At 46.8% G+C, this 11991-nt stretch overlaps 1 long non-coding RNA gene across 1 annotated transcript in view; it reads left to right on the top strand.

Moving 5' to 3' along the window:
* Window positions 1-326: 326 nt before the first annotated feature.
* The window catches only part of LOC110352037 (uncharacterized), a 32904-nt gene continuing 21239 nt past the window's right edge, over window positions 327-11991 (top strand). Inside the window, exons 1-4 of the long non-coding RNA XR_011808756.1 lie at window positions 327-1579; window positions 4087-4248; window positions 6439-6556; window positions 7389-9263. This is a non-coding gene — a long non-coding RNA (uncharacterized lncRNA). The remainder of the gene's footprint in view (window positions 1580-4086; window positions 4249-6438; window positions 6557-7388; window positions 9264-11991) is intronic.

Genomic DNA, 11991 nt, shown 5'->3' with positions numbered 1-11991 from the left:
CTCAGGGGCGACCTTATTGCTCTCTACAGATACCTTAAAGGAGGCTGTAGCGAGGTGGGGGTTGGTCTGTTCTCCCACGTGCCTGGTGACAGGATGAGGGGGAATGGGCTAAAGTTGGGCCAGGGGAGGTTTAGGTTGGATATTAAGAAAAACTTCTTTACCGAAAGGGTTGTTAGGCATTGGAACGGGCTGCCCAGGGAAGCGTTTGAGTCACCATCCCTGGAGGTCTTTAAAAGACGTTTAGATGTAGAGCTTAGTGATGTGGTTTAGTGGAGGACTGGTTAGTGTTAGGTCAGAGGTTGGACTCGATGATCTTGGAGGTCTCTTCCAACCTAGATGATTCTGTGATTAGAATTTACCCTGAGGTCTGTTAGGAATTGTGAGTATCCTCTTCAGTTTGGGCTTGGATTTAGTTTGCTGACCAAGTGCTAGGCACAAACCCAAATCTCTAAGAAGGATAAGTTGGGCCACCTCTGTGAAAACAGAAGCATTCCTGCCCAAGGGCTGAGAAGTTGGCCTGATATCCCCCATGGCGGTATTATTACTTCCCTTGCAAAATACTGTGAAGTTAACAGAAGTGAATTTTGTGCTTGTTTCAATGTAAGGAAATGGGCAGCAAAAGGCTCTCTGTTTCGTGCCTGGGTCTGGATTTCTCTTTGCACATTTCATTTGTCATGGGTGGTTTTTGTGATCTGACAGATTGATCCTGTGTTGTGTCCCCTCCATTTGCTGAGCACTTGCAGGGTTTCTCAGGGTTTCCAGCCCGCCTGCTGGAGCAGCCAGAAGACCTTGGGGAAGGGGCTTGTCCATTGCAGAATACAAAGTAAGTCCAAGCAGGGTCAGGGGACTGCTCCCCTCTCTTTCTGGGGGGAGCCAATTCACCGTTCCCTTTCTTTTGGCTCGCTGCTGTCACTTCCATTCACATTGGGTACCACCTTCCCATGCTAATAACCCAATCGCAATCAATAGAGCTGTTCATGGAAGGCAAAGAAAGGAGAGGGATATGCCTGCCCCTCTCTTGCTTCACGCCACGGTGCTTGACAAGTGGGTCGGGAAGCTGGAGTGAACCTGTGCTTCCCACAGGGAATACCCTGTACCCGCAGCACTGCGCTTCCCCCAGCCAAAAGCTCGCTCCTGCCCTGGCCTGCTTCTCCTGGGCCACTTCATACAGGGCACAACCATGTTGGCATGGTCCAGGGCTGGCCTCGGAGGAGGAACACGGCCTGAACCTCTGCCAAGGAAATCTGTGGGAAATGGGCATAAGGTGTTAAGGAAGAAGGTTATTCCCCTTGCATTTCTCCTGTGGAAGTACTGCTGCTAATGCAAAGCCTTGCAGGCTCCGATAATGATTTGAGGACAACTTAAAAATCCTGGGCCCTCCCCTCACATTTCTTGTCAGCAGGAATGCCATGGAAGGGAGGGGAGCCCGGAGAAGCAGCTGGGGCTGGGTGGCACAGGCCTAGTGGGAGGGAGCCTGCCCTCTCCGCTGGGCACTTACTGTATATTCTGCGGTAACTGCTCGTACTCGCATTTAGGAGCGACATTGACCTCGCAGCGAGAGCTACAGAGAGAGCAGGGGGTGAGAGACAGCTTTGTGTGCGTGTGTGTTTGTGTGTGTGTGGTATGTGCATGTGCATGTGTTAAACAATTTCATGGACATCTGTCATGCACAGTTAACTTTGCATTGCTGCATTTTAAGTTGTAGGCCCGGGCTTGGCCGTCAGTGATAAAGTAGCTGGCAGTTTTCAAAAAGCCACTGGATAACAGAGCATGAATCATAAAACACACTACTGTGTAGCAATATCCAAGTTCATTCAGCGCAATGAAACCATGCAGAGGACCTTTATTCCCAGCTAATTATGTGGAAACGCCTAAGACAATAAAGCATCTGGTGGTCTTTCTTCCTCATTTCAATTTTTCTCAATATTGTGACAGGGGAAGGCATTGTGCCTTTCCCAGGGTAGTTGCTGTGAAGAGGAGTAAAAGCAAGGGTCAGGGAAGAGCAAATAGATGAATTTATAACTTTCTTTTTATTTATTCCTTTCCCATTGTCTCTCTAGAGACTCTTCCTTTAGGGTTGTATTTTCAAACCACTATTCTCACTACACTCTGCCTGAATACTTTTTTTTTTTTTAATACCACCCAAACTGCCAGCCCCTCTGTGTTTGCCGTTTTTTTTTCTCTTCTCTTCCCCAGATGCATCCAAGATTTGAAATTCAAGTCTGTGATCTCCAATGAAAGCCTAGGTATTAAAAAAAGTGAATAGAGAAGCCTAAAAATAAGCAGTGTTTGGCTGAACAGGGAGAGAAAGGGTTTGGTTTGGAGAGTGTTTCTGGTTGGTTTGGGGGGGGGGTCTTGTAACAGCAGCTCCAGAACTCCTTCAGGCACATTTTCTGTGTATATGAAATGGATAAATATGCTAATCCAATAATGAACACTTAGCAAAATTAAAATAATCTCATACCAAATTATTTTTGAGTCACAGATTATTTCTAGGCTGTGGACTGACACCCTTTATAGTATCTCTCTCTTGGCTCTCAGGCTACTACTGTTCTCATAAGTGGGTTTTCAGAAAACTCCTAATTCTTTATTTCAGAACAAAGCACCCAAGCTTCATTTTCCCCTTAACACCCTCCTTCATCAGACTATAGAACACTTTTTTTCTTTCTACACTAAGGCTGTGAGGACAAAAGCGAATGAATGAACTTGCTTCAGATTACGCTAAACTGTGGAAGCAGGGGTGTGTGTAGATTTCACGAAAAAAAGTATTTCCCTTGTTGCTAGTGAGGTGTCTGGTTAAAATTCATACCTTGCAAGGATTAAAACAGGTTTTGTTTGATTTGAATCCTGCTAGTTACTGACGAAAGCTGTAAGAAGAGTCTAATTTGAATCTTTGCTAGGATTTCAGCTGCTTTGGGTAGATGTGGTGGAGCTCCCTGCAGATGGAGTGCCCAGTCTGAAATAGTAAATGATAGCAAGCAGGTGCTCCAGGAGGCAGCTTATCCCACACCAGGACCAGCATCTCAAACAGATAAGGAGGTGAAGAAGCTTGAAAACTCAGCATAGACTCTCTTCCTTTTATTTTATATATACATGTATATATGTATATTCATGTATATATGTATATACATGTATACATTGCTCTGCATTGTTGACGAAGAGACAGCATCCTGGTGTTAGACAACTGTAAAGGAAAGAAAAAATGAAAACAGAAAGAGAGAAAGGAAAACCATTTCCAAATTTGCTTAGTATGTGGTGGATCTCCCCTCAAGAGTAAATACTTCACATGATTTTAGACTGTACTGTCTCTTCTGGGGATTCTTAGCTGCTACAGTGTTATTGGAGGACTTTGCAGCAATTTAGCCTTAAAACACATGCACAAGTGTTTTTCATTTTCATCCTTTAAGTAGTTGCAATTTGCGCAGCACAGAATGGGACTCAGCTTGACTGTGAAAAAATCAACCCTAGGGAAGGGGTTGTGCTAGCAGAGACCAAAAATACCAGGACAAGCAGACACAAGAATATTTGGATAAGCAAGATTTGTACATACTAGGGAACGAGCGAAAGTAGGAAAGTGCCAGAGATGAGCTCCTGAAAGAGCACATGCAAGGCACTGTGTGGAGTGAGGAGGAAGCAGGAATGACTGAGAGGAAGTGTAGCTGGTGGGTGCAGCTCAAGGCTGAATTCTTCTTCAGAACCCTGCAAGATAGCAAGGAGTGTATTCATAGCACCTGAAAATAAGTGACTACATCAAAACTGACACTTCTGGGAGACATTTTAAGCAGTATTTAAATTGTAAATAGCAGTCTTGGGTCAGAGTGTAGCTACAATCGTCAATGCATTGAGCACCGCACTCAAATTTCTACCACTGATCCTCTGCATTAAGTGTAGGTCAAATCACTTTGTCCTTTACTGCTTTTTAGGTTTTCAGTCAATGAAACAATAATTACAGCCCCAGCTTTGAGATCTAACAGTGAATGTTATCATTAATTTGTTTCTAATATTTCAGTTGTTCTGCTCAGTGAAAGAGTGTATGATTGACAAATATGTAGTCCTGCTATTAGGCTGTCTCTCCTTCACACATAGCACCTGCCCAAAACAAGACTTGAAACGGGAAGCATAGAGAGACAGAACATAGGAGAAGGAAAGAGAAACAAAAAGCGGAAGCAGGAGGAAATAAGCAGAAATAAACATGTGAACTGCAGCTGTGCAGCCAAACCAGGCATCGTCCTCATCTCAGGAATCCAGGTAAACATCAGCTATTTTGTTTGCTCCACTCCACTCTTACAAGTCACAGTAGTGGACTTTCAATAAGGCCACACATCCGTGTGATATCTGTCTTTTATTTGTTAGTCAGAGAAAGCACCTGCACAAGAACAAAGTTTTGTAGTTTACCAAAAGACAAACATAATTTCATATTAATATCTGCAATAAAATGTTTGCTATTGCCTTTCATTGTAAGGTTAACAGTGAATGCTTTATAGCCTTGTATGCATATAAAGCTGTACAAACTGTAGTCAAGAAATGGCTGTGAACAGATGATTGGAAAAAGCAAAAAAAGTAAATTTGTTGAGAGTTCAGCATATGCAAATAAACATGGACAAGAAAGCAAAGGAAAATAGTTATCTACAAAAATACTACATTTCAAACTGTTACAGCAGTATCTTGGGATAACTAGAATTTCTTGACTGGGTGCAGCATGGTGGAGCATGTGTACCCAAAAAGGTCACATTTCCCACTTGTGCTGTGGAAAAATGTTCACAAATGCCTGTGTTATTGTTCATATATGCCTGTGTATTAGAAGAATACCAGCGCTTCAGGAGCATGTAACAGATGCGTGCTCAAAAATGCTGGTGTGTGCTCAGAAATGTTTTCCTGACATGCTAGAACTGGGAATCATGTTATCAGGAGGCTGTGGCTGCAGGAGACAATTGTGCACTGAAAGATGCTGTTGCACCCAGTTTTGAATGGTTTCAGGAGCATGCTGTACGGGAGTGCGTTCCTGCTAACAAACCCATTACACCCTCCCTGGAGGACTGCATCCTAAATGTGTTTCTGTGCTTATCTTCCCACTGCCTCTCCGCATGGTTAAAGGATTCAGTTCATTCATCCTTTCCTTTTGTCTCCTGATCCACATCCTTCCCAGAGAGCAATCGCTATTTGTTAGTATATAATATTTTGTCACACAGATCATGATACTAATTGCAGTCCCTGCCCGGGAGGCTCAGGTGTAAGAACCCGTTTGTTTGCTGCAGTTATCCTCAGGTGATTGTTTCAGTGCCGTGTATTTATAAGGCTGTTTGAAGCTGTACCAAAGGGAAATGAAACCTCTCCAAACCTGAGCCAAATGACATTATCTTCTTTCAGTGGGCTGGAGAAGGCAGGTTAGTCTTAATTATTTATGACTGAATGTGTAGAATGCCTCTCTGGTGATTACACACGTCTCATTTCCACAGGCAGCCTGCTGACGGGCAGTATCACACGTGCTCTCATTAACAGCTACACGGTGCTGTATTCACCTACACCGTGTTAAAAGGCAAAGATTCACGTTAGAGTTCACTCCTCCATAGCACTGGGCAAGTAAATGGCAAAGCAGTGATGGGAAATCTGATGAATGTCTGCAGTTTGGATATAAAACAGACGGAGATTTCCTACAGATGGGATGGTCCCACTCTCACTGGCACCTGCTTTCTCCTATGCAGTTGTTTTGGAGCAGTATTAGGGACAGAAGATAGAAAAAGCATCTGCTTCAAGGCTTGTCAAAGCTGCCAGACCTAACCCAATCCTTCCTCTTCCCTTTTATAGCCTAACTTTTTAATGCTGGATAGCATTTACAGGTGTTTGCCCTGCTATCTTTTATAGAAGTGGAAAGGGAGATGGCCATATGACAGAACTGAGATTCTTCATCAGTGCAACATACACAAAAGAGAACATGGCCCAACATCACACCACTGGGAAAACACACTAAAAATTCAGATGCCTCTTTGTGAGCATGGCAGACACAGCCCAAATCATTGTCACTGCCTGGAGTGCTGGTGGCCGCACGGGGCCGAGACTCGTCTGCCCTCCCAGGGAAGTCTTCGTCCTCAGCTGGCTGATTCAGCAACATGTCCTCTGCAAATTCAGTGGGGAGAAATGGGGGACCTAGCAGGGGCAAATGAGAGCCAGACAATTCAAATATCAACTTTTGCTCCCCAGTATACCATATTAAGATGCTAAAAAGATGGGTCACTTCTCAGGTACCCAACTGCAGGCCTTGCAGCTATTTCGCTTCCAGACTTTAAGCTACAGTTATTTTCGGCGCTGGTTCAGTTAGCAGTCATAAATGCTATCTGTGTATCATCTACCCCCTGACTGGTAAGCACTTGAATTATGCCCGGCGATACGAAGTCTGCAAATGCTCCGTTTCATTATTACTTTGATTTTGGCACCTTGCAGAGCTTAAGCAGCCTTCCGTTAATCTGCAGAAACCCACCCTGTTCTGGAAGCCACTGAAACAGGACCATCAGATTCCTGAAACGGTGTTTCAAGTGTGTGGTTAACCTCAGGTCACAAGGTAAATTTATAGGAGGGGTTTCAGATCTGCAAGGTTTATAAAGACACTACCAGAGGCCAGCAGCTCCTGCACTCCTACCAACAGTGGGAAGCGGGCATTTCTAAAAGCCCAGTAGTTTTCAGGTAACTTTCTGTAATTGGCAGCTTATGGATAACTTGCATGCTTCCTCCTTCTACTAATTTGCCAAAATGAGGCAAAGCCATCTGAAATGTATTGTGTGTGGTCCTCTACTAAATAAACATGCTGTGGTCAAAAAATAAGGTCAAACCTATATGAAGTGGATATTGTGTTTTGGAGACAATTAGAACTATAAAAGGATCTTAAGCTTTCAAAAAGTGTCCTGGTGTGCTGGGAGGGCACACTCACGTTAGTATAACATCCAGAGACTTTGTAAACATATCGTGGAAAATAACTCCATGGATTCTTAAGTGTTTGAAGTTAGTTGGTAGAGATATCTGTTGGCTTTTTTTTAAGGCTACAAAACTCTGGTAGTTCCTTCTCCCTTTTGGAGGACTTCTGGTGAGGTTCCTGTCAGACTAGCACAGCTGTAGAAATTCTGAAAGAAGCTTGCTATCATCTCAGCAGACAGTCTCCTGACACAGATGAATTAGCACAGCTGCCATCTAAGATGTGATCTAGTTGACATGGACATCAAAAAACAACAGCTAACACTTTCTGTGAACGATTGACTAAAAAGAAATAATGATGTTTAAACAGTTTCCCAAGTTTAGACATTTGTAAAGCAATTCACTATTTTTGTTATTGCTCTGGTATTCTTGCTTTGTGTTAACTTGCTTGATTCCACCTTAATGCTTTGTTTGTTTTTCTCCAGGCTTCAACAACTCTGCTGGATGCTACTCTTCTGTTTAGAAATGGGATTCCATACTGCATCAACCCTGTGATCCTACTGCTCATGTGCTACTTGTGACTGGAGATACAAATATGTCTTCAATCCAGCATTTTATTTACAAGGAAATTGGGCCAAATTCCTCTCCTGTGAACTGAAAAAATCCCTCTAGACTGTTTGGGGGGAAAAAAGGAGTGAGAAAAGGTTCCACATTTTTTACATTACTGTATCTTTTGCTTGCAGTTTTGGGAAAAAGCAATCTGTGTGCCACGAAATCAAAGTAATAGGGGAAAAAAAGCCACTTCAGCATATTTGCTGTGCAGCAGTGAGAAAACTCTGTCCTTGTCCCAGACAGCACAATGTGTGCACAGATGGAGGGCAGCGTGGCCCGATACCATGGTCCTTTGTTAAGCAAAAGCTCCATCAGCTCTTGGGCCAAGCCCCCACCACCAGTGAGGCAGATTTCCAATGGCAAGCAATAGGAATGCAGGCGACAAAGACCTTGGCAGAGTCAGGCACTAGCGGACAGCATTTCTGTGTTGCTTGGGTGCAGATACAGTGCCAGGAGAGGTGGCTGATGCCATACGTAGCTGCACTGGTGGATGCTGACAGCCTCCAAGTGCTCAGCCATGCCTCGTGAACAGCAGTCTGCCTCTGGGTCACAGACCAGCAATGACAGTGAAACTTAGCAGCAGAAATATTTAGCCCTGCTTTTCATCCCAGCTCTGAGAAAGGAGCTGAGGTGAGTGTAGCCACTGCTGCCCACAGCTCTGGCTGCCCCAGGGGCCATGCAGGAGCACTCTGTTGGGTCTCACCTGGGGAGGTCTCATATGCAGTGCTGTCGGGCCAGGCAGCCCAAACCCAGACCTTCTGTCCAGCACCCGCAGAGGGCCGGACAATGGCTGGGCATAAGAAAGCAGAGCAACTCCAAGAAAGAAGGCAATAGCAGCATGAGGTCTCAGTTTCACTTAAATTATCCATATCCACTTGGTCTGTGTCACATGTCCTCTAGTTTTTATAACACCTCCATGCACAGGGGCATCAGAATTTAAGCAAGTATTTTGCTTTATCCTATTAACTGGGAAAGTGCTTACCTTTTGCAGAAGAAAACACACAAGTCAACAAACCAGAAGACAGTTTAAATGGCCCTCACTCTGCAGTTGGGCTTATGATAAACTCTTGGAAAGGAGAACCCACTGTTGCTTTCATATTTAAAAAGCAATAGCAGTAGTCCATGAACCAAATCCAGATCTGCTGGCCAAGTGTTACATTGTAAGATCCTGTAGCAGAAGACCTGTGTCCCCCAAGCCTGAAAAGTGATATTTTCCCTGGCAACATAAGCCAGAAACTGCTGTGCTGCATCACCATCCCACAGCAGGCTCACAGCAGCATTCAGCCTTGTCTGTTCTCCCAGATGTTTCCCCTGCCCTTCCCTGCCCTGCCTTCTCTCTTCCAGAAGAGCAGTGACTTGACCTGCAGGTGACATTTGGGCAAGCAAAGGTGGGGCAGTGGCCTCCATGCCAGCAACCACCCAGCTGGTGCTTGTGGTGAGCTGATGGACCAGCAAGGGGCCACAGCTGGGGGCAGGTGCTGCCCACCTGCTCATCACAGGTACCTGGCCTGCCTGGCTTCTCCAGGAGATTATTTCAGCAGTGCTCCCCACCTTAGCAGGGTTTGGGTGTTATGGTGAGGACCTTAGGGTGTGAGGCTCTCCAAGTCCTGTGGTCCTTTTGGGAATCCAGCTTTGGGGGCTGACTGGCCTGCAGGGGACCTGGGTTGGAGTCTCCAGCTCTGGTGGGGCTCCTCTAATAGAGGTGGCCCTGCTCTGGCTTTCTTCTTCTCCCAGCAAGATAACAAACCGTAAGTGGGGCTGGACGTGGGGGGTGGCACTACCAATAGAGTGTGAATTGGTCATATGTGGGCTCTTCCAGCCCATCTTCTGATGGCTTGTGCCCATTGTGTGCAGCACAACCTGCTTTTCGCTATCTGAGCAGGAGCTGAAGTGGCTGTGGGTGGAGGAGTGGGGTTGATGGACTCCTCTGCAAGCTCAGGGGTGAGGACACAAAACTCTGTGCTTCTTTGCCCCACCGTCCCCAGGTGAGCCCTGGGGCCAGGGTCTTCATTCCATGTGGTGGTCTGTAGCACTGATCAGCTTGTTTATGTCAGGATGGCTGCGAGCATTGAGTTTCCCCAAGTGTCTCAGCTGACATAATAGCCCACGTATAATTGCAATGCATTGCTCTCACATTTCTCTCATGTCTTCATTCTCTGCTGCTTAACCTCTTCACCCTCACCCTCATCCTTGCCTTCTTAAGGCTTGTCTCCTGCTGCTCTGCTGTTAGAAATCACTCAGCTCCCACTCTGTCAGCTGCTCATTGCTAAATCACTTCCTCTATTTTACTTCTCAGAGTCCTCCCCTTGTAAAGCAACGTATCTCTCTCTCTCTGTTCTTGTGTTACCTTTTTCCTCCTGCTGTTCACCTGACAACATTTCTGTCAGAAGTTTGGGGATTGTTTCATGATCCTCTCTCTTGTAACAGGTTTTGTATGGTGCATTTATGTTGTCTAAACATAGTCTTTGCTCTTCTTCCCCTTCATCACGTTTTGCAGTCTTGATAAATTGTTCAGAGAGCACTGCCTTTTTCAAAGCATGTTTTCACCCAAGTCCCCTCTAATACTGGACTGTGCCTTCCGTTTCCTCTTGGGAGTGGTATGGGAATGAGAAGTGCATTAAATGGACCCATATAACCCATGAGTAACGCCCACTAGTAGGGCTGTACAGCAGGCGAAGGTTACACAGGTAAGTCTTGGCACTTCAGCATCTTAGCATCCCGTCTTTTGCCAGCTGCACTTTTTGCAAGGAGCATAACTGGGTGGAAAAGTAGACTCCCCTTCATCTGGAAGGGAAGAGGGCACATCCTCTGTCCCTCTATAGCATGGCCCTCACTGCACAGGGAAGCTAGGATGCTGTGCTGCTCACAGGGGTCCTGAGCATGCAGAGGAGTGGCATGCCCACAGCGGTGTTCTGTAGCGGTGTATTGCATCATAAGTGGCCTTGTAACGTGGATATTGATGTTGGGTGTGGAGCCTGGTTGGCTTCAGTTACAGGGAAAATGTTGGGAGAGAGGGAGTCCCTGCCCCATGGAGCTGAGGTCTGAGAGTGCTTGGGTGCCCCTCAGGGCTAAAGCCCCAGCAGAGGGCTCTGCACAAACCTTGTGGGTGTGTGGGGCCACGGCTGTGCACACGGTTGTGTGTAAAAGCATGGGCTTTGCTGACCACAGATCTCCCTCGCTGCCGCCCCAGGTATGTGCAGGATCAGGCAGTGCTCGTGTCCCCTTCCCTGCCTGATACCGGAGGTGGTGCCCCCTGCCCTGCTCCGGGGGTGCTCCTGCTGGCACACCCTGCTCCCTGCGGGTGGCCTGGGGCAGTGAGCACCGGGCTGGGGCACAGGGGTAGCAGTGGGAGGCAGGCCTGGGTGAGGGAGTCTTTTATCAGGTACATCTCTGTTCTCTGAGTGCCTATCGCATCACGAAAACTGCTCTTGAAGAGCCCTCCATTTACCCTCTCCCCTAATTAAATGTGGACTTCATTAATGTAAATTGAGGGTTTAATGCTCTTGTTGAAATTCTGAAGAAAGTGCTATGGCCTTGCGAAATGCTTAAGCATCATTGCAAATTAGATTAGGGACCAAGAAAGGCAGTAAAATTAGAATGATAATGGTTGATGTGGCTTCCTGACAGGCGTGACTATTCGGGGATCAATGGGATGAAGAACAGTTTCCCCCAGCCTAAAGCGAACGGCAGGGACAGACGTCAGCCTACAGATGTGGCTTTGGAGGCTCCTTCAATTAGTTTAATTGGGTAAATGCTGGGGGTCTAGAGGCTCTTAGGCAGCCCCACAAGACAAAAATGCGTTGCGACGTTTTTCGTTTCAAGGGCCAACGCTCGGGGGGGGGGGGGGCGCGTGTGTGGCTGCAGGAGCCAGGCATGGGGCTTCCTCCCACCCCTCACTCCGGGGGGGGTTCACAGCAGAGCCCTGGTCCGGGCCTGCTGGGCGCTGCTGGGTAACTCGGGCTGATTGGGGAGGAATTTGGGCTCAAAGCGTGTGTGCACTTTTCACTGCTGCTCCTTGCTCCTGCTGGCTCTTTGTTTATCGCGCTCCTTGGTGGGTTTGCCCTGCTGCGTCTGCAGAGAAAAAGCGGCCAGGATATGGAAATTATGCTCTGCTTGGCCCTTCGGAGAGTCTGAGCTGGAGCTTGCTTTTTAATCCCCTTGCTAGGTAGGTAATTGTACTTAATGATGTGGAAAACAAGTTCAACAGGCAGAAAGCGTGGCTTGGAGGCTCATCTGTGTTTGTGCGAGGAAGAGGCAGGAGGAGAGAACCCGCAGTGAGGATTGGGTTCCTGTAAGCATCCAGGTGGAGGAACAGGAACACAGGCGTTCAGGGAAGGCTGCTGCCTCAGAACCCAATCCAGCTCCATAAGAGGCACTAGGGGCTGTACTGAAGGGGCCCATTGGCAGTGCTGGCAGCAGAGGCCTGCCTGTGTCACCAGCACTGTGGCCCGTGTTGCCCTCAGCCGAGTGGGTCAG

The sequence above is a fragment of the Anas platyrhynchos genome, chromosome 4, assembly GCF_047663525.1.
Source record: "Anas platyrhynchos isolate ZD024472 breed Pekin duck chromosome 4, IASCAAS_PekinDuck_T2T, whole genome shotgun sequence".
In the NCBI taxonomy this organism is placed as follows: Eukaryota; Metazoa; Chordata; class Aves; order Anseriformes; family Anatidae; genus Anas; species Anas platyrhynchos.
The sequence above is the reverse complement of the archived record's forward strand: the minus strand, read 5'-3'. Positions and strand labels throughout refer to the sequence as shown.